Source organism: Polypterus senegalus, chromosome 4, assembly GCF_016835505.1.
Source record: "Polypterus senegalus isolate Bchr_013 chromosome 4, ASM1683550v1, whole genome shotgun sequence".
Taxonomy (NCBI): Eukaryota; Metazoa; Chordata; class Cladistia; order Polypteriformes; family Polypteridae; genus Polypterus; species Polypterus senegalus.
Genome location: NC_053157.1, coordinates 184,156,318 through 184,174,773, shown reverse-complemented (window position 1 = coordinate 184,174,773; position 18,456 = coordinate 184,156,318).

The window sequence follows — 18,456 nt, the reverse complement described above, 5'->3', positions numbered from 1 at the left end:
TTCTTGGTTTCATAATAAATGCTGATTGTTAACCTAAGCATGTGCTTTGGTGCCTTTATCACTGGAAGCAATGTTGTGGAGCTTGGCTGAACTGTATCCAAAACCTTTACTTGCAAGATTTGACAAGCACAATTTGCTGCCAAGGTCGAGTCTTGAAAGCCAGCTTGCTTGCGCTGACAGCTGCAGCTACTAGGCTGTAATTTCAACAACCCCACGGAACAGATAGTATCTGTATGGACTCCATTCTTCCCATATAACAAAAATGTAAACAGCATTTGGCTCCTGCAGCACTTATGACAGAACTAAAGTGATTCTGTTGACTAAGTGTTGCCATGGGCCAATTTGAGGCCTACTGACAGACTGAAAGCCTACACAGTGCTTGTTGTCAGTTCCACACAAAGTGGCTTATCAGTAGAATGGAAATTACTGTAAGAGTAGTCAGTTAAGATTAATTGCTTTTCAGCTCCCAGGCAGGAGCTGGCTATTTCATCCAGTTAAAAATAAAGGACTTTTTTTAATTATATTTCAGTCTTCTACATTTGCAGTATGACCTTGGACTTTACAGTTGTCTACCTTTATTTAAATTGGCAGGCTTAAATAGAAAACACCAACATGATTTGTTTTATTTGTTGTAAAAACAAGGAAAACACATTAATACAGAGTTAAGCCTTAATAAGCACATTTGCATTTAGCTGTATTACCTTAGGGGTGTATTTATTTGAATTTAGCAGTGAAAATTACAATTCCTTTTCATTCTTCACTACTGACCAAAAAGATAAACATTCATACCAAAGGAATATATAAAATAGACATTGGAGAAAAACAATCAAAGTGTAACTTAAAACATTTACAAAACTTAATCAACACATGCTTTACCAATGTCGAAATAAAATCTGCTTTTTTGACGGTGCATTGTAACCTCATTAGCTTACTTTTCCCTTCAGCACTTTGTAGAATAGTAGAGTAATTCATTATTGTCTCAAGAGAGTCCGTTGTCATTTGTAGTTTTTGAAATAAAACAAGTTTAGAAAAGTGCTTTTTTATACGGTAACGAACTTAAGGTAACCAGATTTGGCCATGAAATATAACAGGGCTTCATGGTTAACATAACATATTTTGCAAAGGAACATTTTTTAAACGTGGAAACTTTATATAGGCACACCACTGTCTAAGAAAATTATAAGGCATTAGGAGTATCCTTTCTAGCTGGAATGAAAATGATAATCATTTAATTTTGAACCTTCAAATGTAGTATACTTTTGTGCTTTTGTATTAAACAAAATATACAGAGTACATGTACCTACAATATATTAGATTCTAGTCAGTGGTCAGTGTCAAATTGCAGTCTACAGCTTGACCGTTGACAAACCCTCATCACTTTGCATGCATTTCGTATAGGGCTGTTTCTAGGAATAATCAAGCAAATTGACTGCTTAGAGGCTTGCAGCCAGTGGGGTGGGTGCCCAAACATAGTTATCATTCTTAGGATCCCTAAAAAGCTAAAACTAGCATTTGCTACAGTACAAAGGAAGTTAAAAATGATAAACAGATAGATAGATAGATAGATAGATAGATAGATAGATAGATAGATAGATAGATAGATAGATAGATAGATAGATAGATAGATAGAGTGCTTAGCTCTACTACCTCACAGCTCCAGAAAACTGCACTGATTCCTGGCCTGGTCATTGCCTCAGTGGCAGTTACAAGTGCTCCCTCTGCTTTTGTGGGTTACTAAAAGTACTCCAGTATTTGTTGCAGGTCTGATTTATTGTAAACGCCTAAGTCTGACCTCTGGGAGTGAATATATGTGATTATTACATGGAATGGACTAGTATCTCATACAAGGTTGACTCCCGCTCTCTCTGTGCCATGGGTCTGGCATAGATTCTGATTTCCCACACCTCTAAAATTGTAGCTGATGATTTTGGAAATGTTGAGTTAAACCAGATTAAGAAAATGGATCCAGAGCTGGCGAAGTCTGCTCCAAAAAAGGACATGCAGATAAAAATAAGAGTATCTAACATATACTTACATGATTTGTAGAATATTTATACTGGAACACACCTACCAACAACAAAGCATTCAGTGTTAAAATATAACAACAGCAAAACAAATCTGCAGTTTTTAAAAAAAGCAGTTTTACATTTTTTACAGTATTGTGTGCAGGATCTTTATTTACTTGCCTCCCAGTAGAAAACATCAAAATATATATTATAGCAACAAAACACAACTTTCATGTCATAGTAGTTCTACCACATCCTGTATGGCTAAACACAGAGTCTTTTTGAATGTTTCCATGCTGTTTTGGTAAATTATAGACTTTTAGGAGACACATACAAACAATATAGAGCAGAGCCCAAGTTTCTGTGGAAACAAGATGTCACTCAGAGCACTGAACTGTTTATCATCAAGGCATATGTTAGAATTTCACAACACAATCAAATATAAGGCAGGGTGATAAAACAGCATTGATTTTTATGGATTGGTGATTTGAATATAGGGCCTGGGATGAAGGGATTGTGATGGTGCAGGTCACTCCACACTCCTAGTTGCTCTAGGGAGCCTCTTGAACCTCCTACGGTCGATAACATACCCAAGGGACGAGCCAGAAGATGAGGACACAACACACACAAAGCAAAGGGGTAGGTGCAAAAGTGCTCAAGTGCTTTAATTATAAACAGTCAAAAACAAACAGTATTTCAAAAGTGCAGTGCTCTAAACTCATCAATAAACGAATAATCCAGTAAAAAGAAGGTGTTCATTGGGGAATAAAATCAAATAAATATTCCTTAAAAAGGTTAAAAAAAACACAGGCAGGAAACTGTCCTTCACAATTCTTAGCCCTGGTACTTTCCATTGAAAATTGATGTCTCGCCATCTGGTCGAGCCCCGCAGCACAGAGAGACGTCCATCCAACCGGTACAGACAACCTTTTATTCCGGCCTGTGTCCCTGGTGCCATTCCCAAGGCGTTCCACAGGGAGCCACCAAGTCCTGACCTGCTCGCACAGCTGCCATTACCTGGCTCCTCCTGCCCAGAGCACACCCTGAGCATAATGATCATTTCTGCTCCATAGCCTCCTCTTAAGCATCAGCCACACACTCCTTCCTGAGGCTCTATTCCTGTCTGCCTGTTTCCTCCGGGGTCTGCCTCACTCCTACCTTTCTCCCTCCTTCCATTAACCTCAATTTTTTCCTTTTATTTTTCCTTTCTGATTCTCTCCCTCTTCTTCTCATGCTGCCTCTCCCTTGTATGCCTCCGTGGGCACAGCATCTCAATCGCGCACCGGAGGAAGCCAATGAAGCAATCGAGACAGACCACACCCTCACATGCAGGTGCATCTCGCCCCAATTACTCCAACAAACTGCTCAGAGCTGCGTGAACATGCACACCCATGGAGATCGAGAAAACCATTCAACTATTTATTTATTTAAAAATTGGCAACCTTTTTCTGAGCCATGAACTCGTTATACCACAGGGGTAGATAGAGGGATGCAATCTCATTCTATGGACCTTCTTCAAATGTATTTGTTTTTAAACAACCAAGGCTGAAGTAGGTGAGAATATAACTCTTACAATCAATGTATTAATTTCCAGTTAATCTAAACAAATATAACAGCATTGTGCTATGAATCACCAAAGCTATATCTCTATATATACAAGATTCAACATCTGTTTGTCTGTCTGTATGTGTGTTTGCTTTTCACGAGAGAACTATTTAACAGATTTAGATCAAGTTTTTTTCTATAATTTGCGTGAACATTCCCGTTGATTTTGCGACTTCTCTCATCATGCTAAGAATCATAGTTCACTTACAGGAGTGATATACTCGTGCTAATCCGAGGCAGAGGCTGCGGGCCAAGGGGAGGGGGGAACGTGATGTCAGGAGTAGGGAGTCAGGCAGGTTTTGGAGTGTACCTTGCCTCCAATTAGCTAGCGATACCTGTTTGTTTATAGCATTTTAAAGTTTGTCCTGTTTCATTACTACGTGGGCAGAGACGTAAGGTCGGCTAGTGTATATATATCTATACTAATAAAAGGCAAAGCCCTCACTGACTGACTGACTCACTGACTGACTGACTCATCACTAATTCTCCAACTTCCCATGTAGGTAGAAAGCTGAAATTTGGCAGGCTTATTCCTTACAGCTTACTTACAAAAGTTAAGCAGGTTTCATTTCGAAATTCTACACGTAATGGTCATAATGGTCGATAACGAAACCAATGTACTTATTTCGATGGTATGACGTCACGTCCCACCATGTTGAACTTTCTTATTTATGGCCCCATCTTCACGAAATTTGGTAGGCGGCTTCCATGCAGCTAACCGAAACCAATGTACTTATTTCGATGGTATGACGCCACTGTCGGCCGCCATATTGAATTTTCCAAACGTCACTAATTCTCCAACTTCCCGTGTAGGTAGCAGGCTGAAATTTGGTAGGCCCATTCCTTACAGCTTACTTACAAAAGTTAAGCAGGTTTCATTTCGAAATTCTAGGCGTAACAGTCATAACGATCAACAACGTCCGCCATATTGAACTTTCTTATTCATGGCCCCATCTTCACGAAATATGGTAGGTGGCTTCCCTGCGCTAACCGAAACCAATGTACATACTTATTTTGGTGGTATGATGCCACTGTCGGCCGCCATATTTAACTTTTAGCGGAATCCGATGTCCGTACTTATTTCGTTGGTATGACACCACTGTCGGCCGCCATATTAAACTTTCCAACGTCACTAATTTACCAACTTCCCGTGTAGGTAGAAGGCTGAAACTTGGTAGGCTCATTCCTTACAGCTTACTTACAAAAGTTAAGCAGGTTTCATTTCGAAATTCTACGCATAATGGTCATAACGGTCAACAATGTCCGCCATGTTGAACTTTCTTATTTATGGCCCCATCTTCTCGAAATTTGGTAGGCGGCTTCCCTGCACTAACCGAAACCAATGTACGTACTTATTTCGGTGGTATGATGCCACTGTCGCCAGCATATTGAACTTTTCAACAGTCTTTGTTACTTATGGGCCCATCTTCAAGAAATTTGGTACACGAGTTCCCAACGCTAACTGAATCCTACTTACGTACATATATACGTCCATAGCCTGCAGCTCGGTCACCGTGAGGCGGCGTTGGGTCCCCATCCCAACGCCTCCCACGTTGTTGGCTGCCTGCCTATATAAGGCTGTCCGTTGCTCCGGTCTCTACATTCCCTTCCTTGCTTCGCCACGGGATTCATGTCTCCCTACTGATAACTACAGTCTTTTTGTTTAATCCACGGCTTCTCCGCTGTTTTATTGTTTGTTTATTACAATTATAGTTATTGTATAGGTATTTTACACTTACTTTACATTGTTCAGGTACCCATTTCCTTTATCATTCCAACCCCCATTATCATGTCTATCGAGATGATCACTATCGATCAAAGAACTATCACTTACCGAGTGGTTTCCATGCCCGGAGATACCACCTACCTTTTCCATTCTCTTTGTTACATATTGCACGGCCATATCAGGCTCACTCTTGATATCCGGAGGAACATTGTGTCTTATGTATTGAATGACTGGGACAGGTTCAAGGTGTGGACTGATGATGGTACAGGAGATAATTATACTACACAGGAGCACTAGAAGAGTGAAATGCTTAAGCCCTTCACCTATGGTTCTGCATGTGAGTTGATGGCTGCTGCTGAATTGTTCGGTTGTCGCTTTCAAGTGTACCGAAATGGCCAAATATTTTACACCTTTCGACAACCGCCAATGCCTCTTAAACATCTTAGATTCACAGGTGACGATTTCAGTAGTGGACACTTTGATGTTTATGAATGTTTAAACTCTCAAAAGCTGGATGTGATTTTATCGCTGAAACCGGTTGTGTGCTTACAACGCTTGACAGATGCCGAATGTCACTTCAATACAACAAATCCTGCAAATACTGTCATAATTGAAACAAACCATGAAACTCAAACCGATTATGACAGCAGCAATCCAAGCTGTGAGATTTGAGACAAGATTACTGTTCACATGGCCAACTGTAAGTTGCATGCTCAAGAGTAAGCTCAGCGCACAGCTTGGTCATGTTACAACCGGAGGGCCGAACTGACAACATGGTATACAAAGAGATCCTTAACAAATAATTATTGGCATATTTTCCCTCAGTTTAAAAAGGTAAAATTTTCTTCTTAATAAAAATTTTAATGCAGTACTTTGCCGCTGCGAAGCGCGGGTATTTTGCTAGTATATATATATATAATGTGACACTAGAGGGTGCTGTCGCTCCTCAAACCCCACAGACAAATGTCCAAGACACCAAGTAAAAGCACCAGAAATATTTTAATTTCTTTTCTTCTTAATAAATTGTGCCTTCAAAGCACTTCCACCATCACAATACACAATCAATAATCAATAATATAATTATTTTCCTCCTCTTCTCCCAGCAGCTCTATCACTCTACCTCCCAACTCCAGCTCAGCTGGCTGGGTCTTCATCAGTCCTTTAAATAGTCCTTGACCCGGAAGTGCTCCTGTCCTTCTGTCAATGTGATTCAATAGCACTTCCGGGTCAGATAAAGACTTGTTTTTTTCTTCAGCCCAGAAGTACTTTTGTTCTTCAGTTTCCATGACTTGGGAGTACTTTGGGGCTATAGGGAAAATAAAAATTCTCGTGTCTCCCTGTAGAGTCACACAGTGGCACCCACGGTACCCAGCAGGGTTGTGAATGCAAATTCCATCTCCCATGATGCCCTGAGGGAATCCAAGGCACCTCTATGCTGCAGGGAAGACACCATCTAGCATCCTGGATATGTCGGCCGGGATGAGCTGCCGGCCGTCTATCACTATTAAATATATATATATATATATATATATATATATATATATATATATTGTGGCAGGTGGCCGGGGCCCATGCCTGGACGGGAACCCCCTGCAGCATATCTTCCAGGGGAGCAAGGGTGGGAAACCCAGTATCTCCCCCTGGACACTAGATGGCAGCCTCCCTGGGTTGCAATGGTGCCTCAGACTCCCGCAAAGCTTCATTGGAGTTGGAGTGTTGCGCAGCCCTGTTGGGTTCTGCAGGCACCGCCAGGGGGTGCTGCAGCAGGAGCTGCTGGACCCTTCTGGACACTGGTTTCGCCACACCCGGAAGTGCAGCCAGATGTCAGCAATCAAGGACCTGAAACACTTCCGGGTACCCAATAAAGGAGCCAGCAACCACCACTCAGCGGCCAAAGTCGGATGGAGGAGGATAAGGTTGCCTGGGAGGAGTGATGGTACAGAGGAAGAGAGGTTTCATTTGTTTATTGGTGCTTTTGGGACTGTGTTGTGGCTGGGGGACATGGGGAAGATGTGCCCTCCAGCTTAAGAAAAAAAAATTAGTGTTTTGTTTTGATGTGTGCCTATGTGTCCATCTGTGTTGGGTCGGGTGCCTATAATATAGTGCCTTTATTACAATATATATATACCGATCAGCCACAACATTAAAACCACCTGCCTAATATTGTGTAGGTCCCTCTTGTGCAGCCAAAACAGCTCTGAGGATGTCCTGTGTCCAGTGGTGTCTAGCACCAAAGCGTTAGAAGAAGATTGTTCAAGTCCTATTAACTACAAGATGGGGCCTCCATGGATCTCGCTTGCCTTTCCAGCCCATCCCATAAATGCTTAATCAGACTGAAATCTACAGAGGACAAGTCAACACCTTGAACTTTTTGTCATGTTCCTTAAACCATTTCTAAACGATTTTTACATTGTGGCAGGGCACATTATCCTGCTGAAAGAGGATGCTGCAATCAGGGAATACCGTTGCTGTGAAGTATGTGGTCAACAGCAATCTTTAGGTAATTGGTACGTGCCAAAGTAACATCCACATGAATACCAGGACCCAAGGTTTCTCAGCGGGACATCTCCCAGAGCATCATGCTGCCTCTGCCAACTCACCTTCTTCCCATAGTGCATCCTCCTGCCATCTATTGCCTAAAGACAGAGCCCAAACAAGCTTCTTGTGCCTAAAATAGCTTTCATATACACAACATTCCAACTCAAGTGATGTAAAAACTGCACTGATAATGTACTCTTTTTAATTATTGGATGTGAAGAGTCTATGGCTATTTATAGTTCAAATTTCATAATTACAACATTTCTGAAAGAAGTATCATTTGAAGTGTTACATTTTCTGATTTTGTCAATATTAAAGTAATTTTTTTGGCAAGGTAGGATTTTTCTACATCTTAGGGCCATTTATCAGTAACCATTTCAGTTTAATTTTATTTTGACTGTCAGTCATTCAGTGAATCAATCAGGATAGTGAAGCTTTATAAATGGTGTAGTGCGAAGATGTGACACTTCTGTGGTGTTTAGGGAGTGTGTGAATGTTGAGGGGCACATATAATGGCATAGAAGTGTTATATATTAAATGTAGTTTCAGTGATCTGGACAACTGTTTTGTGCCTCAGGATGTGTTTATTTTACAGCAACATTGAATCCAAATTTATAAAAGAGAATTACAGATTTTGTAAGTTTAATGCACCACGGTGTGGGAGAATTTCTTCTCATAACATTATTTTATAGGGGTTTGATAAATTTCAATCTACTGGTAGTGTGAGGACATGTTTGTTGAACTACTGAGAACTGTAAGAACACCAAAAAATATCTAAAGAGTGAGACAGGGTGATATCAGTCAGTGGCATTAAAACTTTCCGACCAGTAAATAACTCAAGGTAAATAAAAAGAACTGATTAGTTAATATTTTGACTATCTTTTTCTTCTTCAACTTGATTCTTCCATTCATACTAGCCTTTCAAATATCTTCACATTCTTGTATCCTAATATACTGTAGACAACTATTTTCAAGATGGCACCGTGAATGTTCTTGGTGTAACATTAGACAAGATATTGATGAATGGGTTATATTTGTGTTTATTACCTATTCACAGCCAGAAGGAAAAAAAATAACTTCCAGAACATAGTTTTTTTTTTTTTTAAATCCTATCCATCTCCTCATTCATTTTATAATGAAGTCATCAGGTTCATGACCACAGAGAACTAGTGCCTTTCCAGACAGCATCACAGGTCACACTCAGGTCTTCATGCACACACCCACACTCACTCATTTTGGGCCAGAGTTTACTGGAAAGCTAACCTAACACCAAAGTGAAACACACAGAGGAAGCATTAAAACATAGCAACAGCTATGTACAGGGGTGTAAATATCAGTTACGAGAAACCCTAATATACTTTATACAAATTTATGATCTTTTGTCAAATTTTCTCAGTCATTTTTATCTTGTTTTATTTAAAAATGATTAAGTCTGTATGTCTTTATTTAATGTGTTTTCTCATAGTAGATGCTCTGGAATATGTAAGCGTTTTATGAATTCCAGTTTATGTAGCTCATGTACTGAAAGGTTTCATTATTACACCATAATCAAATATGAAAAGGCTTAATGATTTTTTGGCAGTGCAACATATTCAAAATGCTTTTTTTTCTTTGGAATATTGTTACTTTTCTCCTTCCACATGATAATATACACTTAACATTTATAAAGCTTGCTACATGCTCAGCATTAATTTTATTTGTCTTAAATGTCACGTAGTTGTGATCTCAGGCTGAAAAGGAACAGAAGGTTTTTAAGTGTATCTTGGCGACTATTTAATCAAAGCCCTCAAAAGCCTTTCCTAATAAATCAGAAACAATTTATCTAAAAGTTAAACAAATTAACAATGCAAAACACCACCCAAACTAAACGAAATGTTACAGAAATAAGTGTCTGGAATTTTAAGTCATTAGTCTTCAAGCATACAATATACACATCAATTTACTGCCTACATTTTAAACAATGTTTATAAGTATCAGTAAGTGAATTTCTGGCTTTAACTTTCAGTATAGGAAAATAAAGAATGTTTACTAGTTTTAGGCTATATTATCTTATGAAGACGTTTTCTTGATAGATGTCTACATTTAGAAAGCCATTTAACATTTTTAATTATACAGTTGTCTCCTATTGTATCCAGGACCCCAAGCTAAAATAAGCAAGTTTTAAAATGGATAACAAGATGAAATTAATAAATTAATTACTGTTTTATTTTTATGATACAGAGGAAGACAGTGACTCATTGGTAAATGCTGCTGCCTTACAGCAGTGGCGCATCAGAGTTCTAATGACAACTGTCTGTTCTTTCAGCACTTACTTGGGTGTTCTCCAGCTTCCTCCTACATCCTGCACAAATTTATGTTTGAGTCAATCGTGGCACTTAATTGACCTTGGGTTGGTTTCTGCCCTGTGCTCAAAGTTGATGAGGTATGACTTGGCTATGTTTCATTTCTTTTCCATTTAAGTTACTAATTTGGCTGAAGCCAACTTACAACATTGGAGATACAATTGATTACATTTCTTTTTGTTTTTCCAACCGGGGCACAGGGAGTTCGATGGACATTCTCATAGTCACACGACGTCTGTAGCAGGTTATGAACCCACAACCTCAGATTATGAAGCTCAAAGCCTTGGCCAGTATGCCACACTGCCCACCTTCCACCATGTAATGGAATAAACAAAGTTCTATTGATTCAAATCATGATAATCAAGGTGATCCAAAACAGATTTGATTGCAGCCTAACCTAGCCATTTTAATTTCCTTAGTGCAAATAATTATGCAATCATTTTCACAAATCTCTAGCCACTCATCCAATTTCATGTTTTGCTCAATATTAAAATAGGATGTAGAAGGTAGATTGTATTTGAATAAAAGTTTCATTCAGCCATATTTGATTTCATCATTAAGGTTTTGGCTAAAGTTTTACAGCCAGATTCCATTTCTGACTCCATCCCTCTGTACAGAGGCAGAGTGCAGTGTGGAGGGAACAATTGGAAGAAGGTATCAGGAGTTTTGTGCGATTGAAGAATTAAGGCAAAGGTTAAAGGTAAGGTTTATAAGACGGTGGTAAGACCAGCAATGATGTATGGAGATGAGACATGGGCAGTAAAGGGAGTACAGGAGAAGATGTTAGATGTGGCAGAAATGAAATTGTTGAGGTGGGTGTGTGGAGTTGCAAGAAAGAAAAGAATAAGAAATGAGACAATTAGAGGTACAGCAAAAGTGGGAGAGATATCAAAGAATGTACAGGGTAGTGGTATAGACATGTGATGAGGAGAGACAATGAGTATGTTGGGAAAAGCGTGAAGAGAATGGAACTACAGGGGAAGAGAAAGTGAGGGAGGTCAAAGTGGAGGTGCATAGATAAAGTAAAAGAAGACCTGAAGGGAAAGGGCTTGACTTGCAAGGAGGACTTGTGACGATGTTGGTTCTGGCTCCTCTTCTGGCCTCCACTGCTAGCTCATTCCACCGCTGGGGCTATCCCACCGCTGGGGATATCCCACCGCTGCCACCAAATGTGACGATGTTGGTTCTGGCTCCACACTCCCTTTGATGTTTGGAAGCACTTGAACCCAACACCGTCGATAATGAAACCGAGTGAGCTAGTCAATGGAGGCAAATAAACAATTGAGCAAGGGGTGGTGCAAAAAGTGCAATAGTGCTTTTATTTAAAACAGTCAATAAAACAGGTGTTCAAATAAATAGTGCAGTTCTTTCTTCAATAAATAATCCAATAAAAGGTGGAGGTTAAAATCAATAGAAAAACACAATTCTTAAAAACCAGAGGTTAAAATCTTCTCATGGAAGCAGTCTTAAAAACAACAAACAAGCTCGGTGCTTCTTTTCTGTTAGCGTCTCTGTTAGTGTTTCTGTTAGCGTCTCACCCGCTTATCCCGTTTGGGCTTAGCAGCAGGCAAGATGCTCTCTGCAGGTGCCCTCCTCTACACACTCGAGACTGGAGACCTCCCGATCCCTGGCTTCGGTATGGCACTCATCCCAGTCCCTGAGACTTGATTACCCCAATGGCCAGGACGCACACATTGGGGACTCCACCACCAAGCCTCCCGACTTCCGCTGCCTTTCCGCGGCCTTCTGCGGCTCATCGCTTTCACCAGGATACTCCCGCTACATGGTCGCTCAGCGGAAGCAACATCCACTCAAACACCTGGGTGACGGCCTTACACCCAGCTTCCTCACAGCTGCCCTCGATCGCACGCTCACCACACGCACACACCGCCTGCTTCCTCGCTCGATGTAACCTCCGTCTTCTTTTCCTTATCTCGTTCTTTTTTTTTCCCCTCAAAACCGACTAGCGCTTCTTTTTAAATGACGAGGGCCACAGCAGCTGCAGCATTAGCCATGGGACAATCACAAATGTGGGCAGTTCCTCACCTGTGCACTCGGTGAGAAACGCCCACACCCTACGGATCGCCCCACGGCTCGCTATGGCCCAACGACTCCTCGCTAAGCCGCGAGCGCGTCGATTATTTATTTAAAATGAATGGCCTTTGCTCAACGAGCTGTGGGCCCATAACACCACAGGACTAAGCTGTATGGGGAAAGTCGATCAAGCACATCGACCATACCCTATGTAAAAAACATTCACACATACACTTAAACCATGGGCAAATTATATGCCAGATAACCTGGAAAGATGTGTTCAGACTGTTGAAGAAGTACCTGGAGGTAAGCCACTCAAATAAGAAGAAAGTACACTACCTCCAGTTAAAAGGCTAAAGCGAATCAAGTCCCTGAATGGGACGTCATTACATCATCAGACACATTCAAGACCACGTCCCGTTTAGCCTAGAGCCTGTGCTTTACTGCCCTTGTGTTAAATAATTGAATTAAGAAGATTTAAAAATAGATGGATGGATGGTTAAAAGCAGGGATGGACTATCTTACTAGCCTGATAAGAAAAAGATTCCTGAGGTGAATTTTTGAGTCTATTTCCTGCTGACGTAGTTAAAACTTAAAAATCCCAGACGTGATACAGCCATCCCATAAAAATAACTATGTTTTACAGAAAGATGTTGACCCTTGATTCAATCAATCAAACAATCAATTATTACAGACAAAAGATCATTCCAAGTGTTGGCATAAAGTACTAAAGGTCTCATTTCTCATTATTGCTCCTGATGGAAAATAACACGAAACAAATATACTAACTGAAGAGATACATGCTGTAGCACAGTAGGTCTATTTAGAGAAATTCAACAGGTTTTTTTTCTTAAAAGCAGTGAATGAAATTAAGAAAATAAAATCCTGGCGGTACAAGTCCTAGAGAATGCATAATACTATATGTGGTTTTAGTAGGCTGAATTGTGTGCTAGGCATCTAAACAAATTAAGGATGCTGGGAAAGCGTCAGACAAAAAGCTGTGGTCAATGAAAAAACAAGCATATATAGCATATATTAAAACAAGAACAAAGACTCTAAACAAAAAGCACATGCCTCTACTAGTACAGAGCATTACTAAGTAAGTACAGGCAGATCTCTTGATCTTGTACAAATGCTTGCATACCTATAATTACTTTTACCACGTTCCCTGTGGTTTTTACAGGCTGGAGCAACAAATTTATCTATTAACATACAATAATCAGCTGCAGGTGTTCCAGTCTTTATATCCCCAATAGGAAAAACACTTTTTTCCTTACAAAGATCTCTGGTGGCCTCATTGAGAATTATGGATACGTTTTACTGTTATAATTAACTAGGAGTAAGAGTACTGTCACACTTATAGAGTAGAAATATAGCTTAACATTGTCAAACCTGCTTAATCCAGTTCATAAATGTGGGGTGCAAGAGCCTGTCCTGGCAGTACTGGATGCAAAGCAGAAACAGTCCTAGTCAGGGTGCTAATCTGTCACAGGGCCTAATGACATAAACATCCATTTTCAAAGGGGCCAGTTTATGGGTGTGGAAGGACACCTGGCTCCAGTTATATATGGAAGGGAAACAATTCTAGCACAAACTTGTTTAAGTTATTATTCGCAATACAGTAATGTTGGATGGATTACGATTTTTATAAAACTTAAATTTAAAACTTGATAATTTATTTAAAGAATAATTTTCAAGTTAATGTTATTTCTTCATAATATATATATATATATATATATATATATATATATATATATATATATATATATATATATATATATATATATATATACTGTTTATATATATATGAATACCAGTAACGGCGCACTGCACGATGACGTGCAGTGAATACACTTGACTTGAGCATTCATAGTTTTCATACTCTTTCTCTGTACGTTTAGCATTCGTTTGCTCAGAGGTGGATGTGCTTGCTACTTCCTGAGCAGCTCATCTTTTCTTCACCCTAGCAGCCCGCTGCTTCTCTTCTTCCGTCGGAATCTTTTTGCATTAAAACTGCTTAAGTTAGTTTTTGTTTTGTAATTACTTTGTATGTTTTTCTTAATTTTTCACATAAGCTCCCACTTAAATCATTCTTGAGGCAGATTGAAGACTTAGGATATGAAGAGATAGGCAAAGTGACCGCGAAGGTAGTAGGGAATGTGAACGGTGCACGTACGCATCCGCCAAATGGCCGCCCTGCTGCGCGCTGCCAAGAGTTGATTCTACAATAAACTAAAATAAAAATATAAAGAGTAATAAAAATCATCACCCTGAAAGTGGATAGTAGACGTCACGTTGTATAAGTGTACTAAATTTCAGGTCAATAGGTGAAACGGTTTGTGAGCTACAGGTGATTTAAAATCCTGGACAGACAAACAAACAGCCACAGTAGCGTATTATATAAGAAGACTAGCAAAATACCCGCGCTTCGCAGCGGAGAAGTAGTGTGTTGAAGAAGCAATGGAAAAGAAAAGGAAACATTTTGAAAATAACGTAACATGATTGTCAATGTAATTGTTTTGTCACTGTTGTGAGTGATGAGTGTTGCTGTCATATATATATATATATATATATATATATATTTACACACACACACATAAACATATATCTATACATATCTATACATATACACTGTCACACACGTGCGCATGGGAGGCAGCTAAAGGGCTTGAGTGAAGGCAGTTCGGAGGCATGCCGGGTGTGGCAGAGTGCACTGACTCTTTTTCTCCCTTGCCTGTAGACCATCCCCGGGATTTCACCTGGCCCTCCTGACATCACTTCCGGGACTGAGCCAATGGAAGTCGGCCACACCAGCTCCAGTCCCTCTGATGTCACCTCCGGCTACGAACCAATGGTGAAAGACCACGTGCCAGATCCATATGACCTCACTTCCTGTCTCCCCCTTTAAAACCTGCCCCTTTTCCTTTGTTTCCTCAGTCTTGTACTGGACTCCGTTGAATGCACTTCAGTGCTGATTATTTTGAGAAAACGACCTTTTGCAGCCAGGATACTATATTATATGGGTGGCTGCCCCAACTCTTTATCTGTCCATGTCTCGTTCTTGTGACAACACATATATACACATACACATATATACATACATATATATATATATCTACATATATACACATACATATACATACACACATACATACATAAACATATATATACATATACATACATATCTACATATATACACACACAGCTATTTCGTATCAGTGCAATACGCTGCTTGTTAAAACGGATAACTCCCGCTCTTACGTGCAAGTCTGCGTGGATATTATGAACTATCGTATTTGTTCAAGTTCTATTTAAATTTTAAATAGAAGGAATTTTTATTTAGTTGACAGAAATATCTTTGGTAGGAATGGTAAAAACAGACAGGAATATTATTCGTGAATAAATCAACTCAAACCTTAAATAACTTAAAAGAAAAAACATTCAAATTTCTTTACTCTTATGTAAATTTATATAAAAAATAAACTTAGATTTTAAATATCCCAAAAGATTTTGCACAGCTTGTGTTTGTATGTATTTATAAAATTTCCTACACGGGAAGTTGGAGAATTAGTGACATTGGAAACTTCAATATGGCGGCCGACAGTGGTGTCATACCACCAAAATAAGTACGTACATTGGTTTCGGGTAGCGCGGGGAAGTCGCCTACCAAATTTCGTGAAGATTGGGCCATAAATAAGAAAGTTCAACATGGTGGACGTTGTTGACCGTTATAACCGTTACGTGTAGAATTTCGAAATGAAACCTGCTTAACTTTTGTAAGTAAGCTGTAAGGAATGAGCCTGCTAAATTTCAGCCTTCTACCTACACGGGAAGTTGGAGAATTAGTGACGTTGGAAAGTTCAATATGGCGGCCGACAGTGGCATCGTACTATCGAAATAAGTACGTACATCGGTTTCGGTTAGCGCAGGGAAGCTGCCTACCAAATTTCGTAAAGATGGGGCCATAAATAAAAAAGTTCAACATGGTGGACGTTGTTGACCGTTATCGACAGTTATAACCGTTACGTGTAGAATTTCGAAATGAAACCTGCTTAACTTTTGTAAGTAAGCTGTAAGGAATGAGCCTGCTAAATTTCAGCCTTCTACCTACACAGGAAGTTGGAGAATTAGTGATGAGTGAGTGAGTCAGTGAGGGCTTTGCCTTTTATTAGCATAGATTATATCTGTCTTTACACTTTTTGCATAAATATTTAATAAATATAATAAACTCCACCAAGAATGTTTAAAAAATCATTCAAAAAATGTGTTCGTGAATGTAAATATATCTGCACAAACCGACGATCATGAGTAACATTTTTAGAAAGTTCAAATCACAAAGCGTCTGTGTGCCGACTCGAAGAAGCTTTTGCAGAATACATTAACTGACTAGAGGTTGGCTCGCCCTTTCCGAGTTTAGGTAGTTAACACGTGCCGTGATTCGCCAATTCTTGGTAGCCGACCGAGCCGTCATTGGCCAATTCTTGGTAGCCGAAACGGGTTGTGAACTGTCAATTTTTAGTAGCCGATACGGGCTGCGATTGGCCTGAGATTTCAATTCTTGGTAGAATCTTGGTAGCAGAAAGCGATCTGGTTGGTTTTCACTATCAAGAATTACCTTGACTCATGGCTGCTCGGGAGCACTACACTACCTGCCTCAGTTTGCTGAATGTATCTCCCTCCAAGGTAAACATTCACCCCCCATTTTTGTGGTTCCCTTTAGCTCATTTTTATTTTGAGAATCGACTGCTTATGGGTATGTTTTCCTTCAGGATTTAGACAAATAAGCTATCATATTAAATCAGTTATATGTCAGACTATAAAGGCAAGGATACATTTAACATTATCGCTGAACTGTATTTGTGCCTTTAATGTCCTCTTGGGCATATCCATCAGCAATGTGTCTGTCTACGGATAGAGTGTTGACCGTGTCGAGAGGTTTACTTACCTTGGCAGTGACATTTACGTCTCTGGTGACTCTTCCTATGAAGTCAGCAGACGGACTGGGCAATCATGGGGGTCATGAGATCACTGGAACTGGTTGTGTGGCACTCCAAATATCTTTGCAGAAGGATGAATGTCCAAAGCCTGGTGCTTCCTGTCTTGCTATATGATTGCGAGACATGGACGCTATCCAGTAACCTGAGATGAAGACTGGACTCCTTTGCTACTGAGTCTCTTTGGAGCACCCTTGGGTACTGCTGGTTTGACTTTGTGTCTTTGTGTCGAATGAGAGGCTGTTCATGGAGTCCCGAATGGAGGCACATTACCTGCATTGTGAGGGAGCATCAGTTACAGCACTACAGTCATGTGGCCTTATTCCCTGAGGGGGATCCAGCTCACAGGATCCTCATTGTTAAGAACCCAAGTGGCTGGACCAAGCCAAGGGCGTGCCCACATAACACGTGGCTGCAGCAGATAGATGGTCTTTTCTGGGCTGTGGGATTGGACCTTGTTTCTGCCTGGGGGGTTGCCAACCAATATCCTGAGCTCATCACGTGGTAGGTATGCCAACGCACTGAGCCAGTGCATGCACCCCGACCTGACCAGAAATTACCTGTATTTGTACGAGCCAGAATATACTAAGGAGGAGCTCCAACAGGTTGAAGATGAAAAAGCAGAGAGGAGAACAGAATTGGAGAGACAAAAAGAGCAAAATATGCCACTGGAAATCTAGGCAAATGTTACACCTGACTCATGGGATACTTATGTCAAACAGTACTAACAATCATTCTTTACTTCTCAGAAGATTACTATTAATCTTTGAAGGTCTAGAGGTAATGTCACAAGATTTGCCTGTCACTCTAATTTATTCAAAATAGCACCCACCTATGACACTGTTGTGCCTGCATACACACGTGCCCACACAAGGATACAATGCTTTCATAACATCATCATCATGAAATTACACAAGCATGACAAAACAAAATAGGGGAAAGAAAAACAAAGATAGATGTAAAAATAGCACAAAACACAATTATAACAGCCCTCAAATGCCTCCATATCCTGACACTGACTATATAAATATATATATATATATATATATAGTGGAGGACTGCCGGCTTCGTGCTCCGGCCCTCACCCCCAGGCTGCCAGGAGGAGCTCTCCCGACAGCAGGATCGTGCCCCGAGTTCCAGCAGGGCCTCATGGACTATGTAGTCTTTTTACATAGCCCTGCTGGATACCTTGGGGACCACCGGGAGTCGCT